Genomic DNA, 7,010 nt, shown 5'->3' on the forward strand with positions numbered 1-7,010 from the left:
ATGTCCTGTAAACTGAAATCTGATCTCATGACTTGATTGGATTCAGAGTAATTATTTTTGGTTCTACTATTTTATTGCTGATGCTGTGTTCATCAAGAAGCACACAATTTCAGGGCGCCTGGTTGGCTCAGTTGGTTAAGTATCCAACTCTAGGTTTTGGCTCAGGTCATGATCTCAGCAATGACAGCACAGAGCCTTCTTGAGATTTTTCTCTCTCCTTCTCTTTGTGCTGCTCCCACTCTCTCTCGTGTGTGCACCTATGCGCACACATGTGTGCTCTCTCAGATTAAAAAACAAAAAGAAGACTAGAATCAGGCTATAGTATTTAAAGGAACTGTCCATATTTATGGGTAGCATTTCAAATTAATGGGGAAAAGATGGGTCTATGTGATAAAAAGTATTGGGAAAGAATAGATCCCTACTTTATCATATGTTGTCCAAATAAATTTCAGGTGGATTAAAGAACTAAAAATAATAATATCTCTAAAAGAAAAAGAAAATAAAGAATACTTTTAAAACATTGGGACACAAAAAATTAAGGCACAACACTTAGAAACCTTAAAAAAGGACTAGCAAGGGGCACCTGACTGGTTCAGTGGAGCATGTAACTCTTGATCTTGGGGTCATGAGTTCAAGCCCCATGTTAGTGGAGAGATTACTTAAAAATATTTTTAAAAAAGGACTGGTAAAATTGATCAGACATTAAAACACATAAAACTGTGCAGCAACATGAATAGAGCAATATAACAAAGATTAGGTAACATCAACAAAGGCTGAAGAGCTGATATCCATCATATATAAACAACTCTCAACAATCTAAAAGAAAATGAAAACAAATGGAGAAATGAGCAAATGACATGAATAAGAAATTCTTAGAAAATATACTGACCACTTTATAATATGCTCAGCTTGAGGCGTCTGGGTGGCTCAGTCAGTTGAGCATCTGACTTTGGCTCAGGTCATGATCTCGCAGATCGTGGGTTCGAGCCCTGCATTGGGCTCTGTACTGACAGCTCAGAGCCTGGAGCCTGCTTTCAATTCTGTGTGTCCCTCTCTCTCTGCCCCTGCCCTGCTCATGATCTGTCTCTCTCTGTCTCTCAAAAAATAAATAAATGTTAAAAAAAAGACATGTATGCTATCTTTAAATTTTTTTTTAATGTTTTACTTATTTTTGATACAGAGAGAGACAGAGCATGAGAGGGGGAGGGTCAGAGAGAGAAGGAGACAAAGAACTGGAAGCAGGCTCCAGGCTCTGAGCTAGCTGTTAGCACAGAGCCTGATGCGGGGCTCGAACCCACAAATGTGAGATCTGACCTGAGCTGAAGTCGGAGGCTTAACCTACTGAGCCACCCAGGCGCCCGTATGCTATCTTAAGTGTACATCTTATAAAAAAATATGCTCAGCTTTACTAGTGATGAGGGAAATGCAGTGAAAACTACAGTAAGCTATTACTTTTTATTCTCAAACTTAAAAATATTGGTTATATCTAGTGATCTCAAGGTGTGCAGAAACAAGTACTCTAAAATATTATTGGTGTCTCTCAAAATTTAAAAAGTGGATACTCTTTGATTCAGCAATTCTACCTTCTGTGGATATACATATGTTAGGATATTCAATGTAACACTGTTTGTAATAGTGTCGCCCACCACAACCTAAGTGTCCATCCATAGGAAAATAAATTATGGAAAACATACAAGGGAAATATATGGAGCCATTAGAGAGAATGGAGTTGGCTATAAGGACAGGAAAATGTTCAGGATGCAGTGTTAAGTAAAAAAGAAAAAAAACCAGTTCATAGAACAATTGCACACTATGAAACAATTTATTTTAAAAATCTTCTAAATCTAAGTACAGACTATAGGTGGTTATATATGAGGGTAGGATTGGGGTATAAGGGTGGAGGATAATTATATATATATAAATATGTATGTATTTCTGCTTTTTATTTACATTTTTTAAAAATACAATCACACATTCATGCATTATTTGGTCACTCGGGATAAAAACAAAGAAAAAGAAAAATACGTCAAGAATCTTTGAGGTAAAAAGACCCTATAACAAAGTAAGACCCAGAATTTAGAAGCTACTAATGAGGATGAGCATGTATATTCATTTCATCCTGGGAGAAACGTTTAGCCAAGGAGAGAATATATGTGCTAATCTTCATGCATTCTTTTCCATTTCTCTCAGACTACTAAATTCTACTCTACTGGTACACTAAACATCTGACAGTGTGTCAAATGCATGCTAGCATTTTTCAAAAGGTAAAGTGAGAGAGATCTGGGTGCTGCTCAGTTAGTGCCCTAGGCACAGGCCTAGTCTTTGGGGTGAAAACATCCTCAGTCATTCTCTGATCTCAAGACTCAGTATAGCCAGAATTCTCACCATTCTCTAGTCTCTTCCGCCCCAGCATGCCATTATTATTATTGTTGTCATTGTTGTTATTGTCTTGTATGGGAAGAAGTATATATAACCAACCAACCAGACAAACAAATCCCAAATTAACATCAGGAATATTGTTTTAAAAATCTTAATGGTAGCATGTGGTTTGAGGTTCCCAAATTTAATCAAAATTTATGGCATTTACACAACTTTCCAGGTTATCTCAAAACATACCTACAAGGTAAGATCCCTCCAAACTCTGTCCTCAACCTGTGAAGAATGGTGTTGGCCCCAAGAAAGAGCCCTGGGTTTTCAAATCAAACTCACTGCAGAATCTGGGAAAAATGCCTTGCCTGGTCAAATGAGGGATTCCATACCTACAAAATAAAAACAATAATATCAACAAAATAAAAACAAAAATATCTAACAGGGCATCTAAGCCCCTTGTACTGCGTCCAACATGTGATAGTAGCTTACTAAATATTCATTTTTCTCCCCTTTTTACAATTCTAAGAGATTTTCAGTCTCAGGGTCAAAAATGTGGGAGATTTTATCCAATGAAATAAAATCAACTCTTTTTTTTCTTTTTAAAGATTTTATTTTAGGGGCACCTGAGTACCTCAACTGGTTAAGCATCTGACTCTTAGTTTCAGCTCAGGTCATGATCTCAAGGTTCATGGGATCAGAGTCTGTTTGGGATTCTCTCTCTCTCCCTCTCTGCTCCTCCCATGCTCATGGTCTCTCAAAAATAAAATAAATTTAAAAAATTATTTTATTTTTAAAATTTTACTTATGTATTTTTAAATTTTTATTTTTAAGTGATCTCTTAGGCACCCAACACAGGGATCGGATTTACAAACCCAAGATGAAGAATCGAACTCTCTATGGACTCAGCCAGCCAGGTGCCCCCTAACCAGCTCTTTTTAAATAAATATATATATATATATATTTAAAAAAAATGTTTATTTATTGAGGAAGAGAAAGAGCATGGGCGGGGGAGGGCAGAGAGAGAAAGGGAGACACAGAATCCAAAGCAGGCTTCAGGTTCTGAGCGGTCAGCCCAGAGCCCAAGGCAGGGCTTGAATTCACAAACTGCAAGATCATGACCTGAGCTGAAGTTGGAAACTTAACCAACTGAGCCACCCAGGTGCCCTATAACCAGCTCTTTTTAAATATGCTAGTGAAGATTTCAGTGTGTGTCTATTTTCCCATATACCTGCCACCTAAACTCTTTAGCTTTATGGAAATTTGACCTTAAACAAAATTACTTATCTTCACATAATTTAAGCTGTAATTCACTTATCATTTGAAATTGAAACTTACTGTCATTTGAAAAAAGTGTTTTTTTAAGATTTTACTTTTAGTGGTGCCTAGGTGGCTCAGTCATTGAGGGACTGACTCTTGGTTTTGGCTTGGGTCACAATTCACAGTTTGTGGGATTGAGCCCTGCCCTGGGCTGACGGTGCGGAGCCTACTTCTGATTCTCTCTCTCCCTCTCTGCACCTCCCTTGCTTTCTCTCTCTCTCAAAATAAATAAATATTTTTTTAAAAAGATTTTTTTAAGTACTCTACAGCCAATATCTATCTCCAGCTTACAACTCTGTCACAGGCTCTAGAGACTGAGATAGCCAAATCTACTATCCTTTGAAATTGTAATATAAAATATCTATGGACCAGTTTCTACTAATTTTAGGGGAAGATTACAAATTTTCAGAGTATGACCTAACTAAAGTATACATCTAATAAAATCTTCCATAATTGTAGTCTTTTCAGGGTGATTCTACCTAGGAGAAAGGAATATTTTAGAGAACCTCTTCCCTAGCTTTTTTTGCTTTTCACAGTGCTGCCTATAATGCTGAAGATTATAACCAGATGCATCTGTTTTCTAAGCTCAGGTCAAGAAAAGACAAGTAGAATCCTGAAGAATGTTTAGGTATTCACTCCAGCCCTGCACTGTCAGTCACTTTCGTGGGTTCCCATGTCCTCACTGTGAAATGGCAGCTTTGGATTAAATATTGTCTAATGTGCTTTCAAGCTCTAAAATTTTATGATCAATGGCCAAACAGTGAACAATAAACTAACCAATCAACCAAACAAACTCAACTGTATTCCTTATGGCCAATTTCTTAGAGTTTAGAGATTAGCTTATTGAATGTCAGAAAGAGTCAAATTGCTCAAGAGAAGTGCAACACACAAAAAACAAATATCGTAAGAAAGAGCACTTTTCTGTCACTACCTAAACATGACCTAATACCAAAACATAAATAGGGTTTAAAATTTCCATGGGTAGGAACACCTGGGGGGCTCAGTTGGTTAAGTGACAGACTTTGGCTCAGGTCAGGAACTTGAGTTTGGGGCGTTTGAGCTTTGCATTGGGCACTGTGCAGAGAGCGCAAAGCCTGGAGCCTGCTTTGGATTCTGTATCCCCCTTTCTCACTGTCCCTACCCCACTTGTGGTCTGTCTCTCTCTCAAAAATAAATAAACATTAAAAAAAATAAAAATAGAATTTCAATGTTCGTGCTTAGTGTATGAACTTCCTATTCCCAAGAATGTGAGACATTTCTGCAAATTTACCAACTGTAATTATATACTTTCTCTTAACAATGTTATAGTAACAAAAGCATAAAATTCTGTGTTTCAAAAATGTGGAAATGCTTAAACAGTATAATTATCTGTACTTACTATATTTTCCCCTCATTTATTAGAATCATATGCATTTTGTTAGAATTTCCAGTCTAAACACTAAATTTGAAGGTGAAAGAAAATGTGAACTTCCTGGCACTTCAGTCTTAGTTTGACATTTAGATAAGTCACCTCAAATAAATACAATGTCATGGGGTATTTGAATTTCTTTAATTCTAGGGAGCCAAGAAGAAAACTCCCATGTAATATCTATCTATTCAAAACAAGACCCACTTGGATGTTAACTAGACTTGCTGTGGTGGTTATTTTGCAATATATACAAATATCAAATCCTTATGTTGTACACCTGAAACTAATATAACGGTATATGTCAATTATACCTCAATAAACAAAACAAAAGACTCACTCTTGCAAAATCTCAGCTAATTTAGAAGAGGTGGCCTTTCCACTACTTTCCTAAGGCCAGTAAAAAGCCTCCTTTTTCCAGTCAGAGGACCTGGGAGGATAGGTCTCTGCTTAACAGTGGACTCATTTGCATAGCATTCTAGAAACTTCCAAGTCTTTTGCTTCATAGCTGCTCCTGCAGACAAACAGGTAGACCATTTTTAATTTAAGGCCTTCACTGAGTTCCTTTGGGGAAACAGGGAAGGAAAGAACTTGATTACTAAGCTTCTGGCCTAAGTAGCTGATCTGTAGTTCCAGACTGTTCAGCTGAGTCAGTGATGCAGAACCGTCTTTCCCCAGCCCCGTTTCCTCCTTAATTAGCAGTGCTAAAGGGTAAAGGCCTTCAACAATAGAAGTCAAATAGCCCCTCTGGGAGGTACTCCATCAAATTTGCATTTCTGAGAGGCTTGCAGGGGGATTGACTAAAATTCCTCATCCTCTCCTAGAGGCTGGCAGTTATTGCTGAACTGCAGGATAAAACGTTAAAATGCTTGTGAAAAATTAAGAGTAGATTGCGAGACGTAAAATTTTGGGCTATGAAATCTAAAGTGTGCCTTCCAATCTATTTACCTCTTTAGACGCTACCATGGAAATTTGCTTAAAGTCTCCCCAAAATGACAGTTTCGTTTTTCAGAAGTGTCAGGCATTATTTTAACCCAGAAGAAAAAGAGATAGGACTCCAGTTTGCAAAATTCAAGTTCGAGGATTAAATCTGCCACTTGCTTCATTCAATACTCCAACAATTGGATCTGTCAACACCTTATGTAAGAAAAACTCAACAACTGTGTATAAAATTACTCAGTTAAATGCGGGTGCTGGACTCCAAGAAAATCAACTACAAGGCAAACCCTACGGTATATCTTGTTTCCACGGGTTATCGCCTCCTTGAGAAAAGCCCTAGTCTTTTTGAATACTGGGCACAACATACGTCGATAAAGAGTATGGGTGATTTAAATAGTTCTTAAGTTGTGAAACCAACTTTTCCTTAAGTCTATTGAGCGGCGGACAATTTAATCAGTCCACACTCTTTTCCCAAACCAGCAGCCGTGGCAAGAGTCCCTTTCACTTGGCGCGATTACAAGGAAAACCCAGGAATACTTAATATACATGCCAAAGAATTGGCATTAAATTACCAGGGTGGGGCTGTGTAAAGCTTTGGTGACTCATTAAAGGAAGTTGGGACCTGAGGTCTTGGCACTGGAAGAACACAGAAGAAACAAAAGTTGGGAGTAGGCGGAGGGTCGCGAGCACACTTTTATTTTTGATTGGCGGAACCACTCAGACTTTTCTTTATGGCGTCACCGGGTACCTGCCTGTAGAAAGGCCAAGTCTGCGTGACGTCACGCACCACTGACCAATGAAAAGCCCCAGTCTGCGGGTCCCGAGGAGGGTTGTGGGCCCTTTTTTTGTGAATGAAGCTCCACGGAACAGCCCTCCTGGGGTCCCCGGGAGCCGCTGCTCGCTGGGCTCCCAAGCCTCGGCAGCACCGTCCTCGGCCGCGGTGGGCGCGCGCGGTTACCCCGGGCAGCCCCAGCCGGCG

The sequence above is a fragment of the Suricata suricatta genome, chromosome 13, assembly GCF_006229205.1.
Source record: "Suricata suricatta isolate VVHF042 chromosome 13, meerkat_22Aug2017_6uvM2_HiC, whole genome shotgun sequence".
NCBI classification, from domain to species: Eukaryota; Metazoa; Chordata; class Mammalia; order Carnivora; family Herpestidae; genus Suricata; species Suricata suricatta.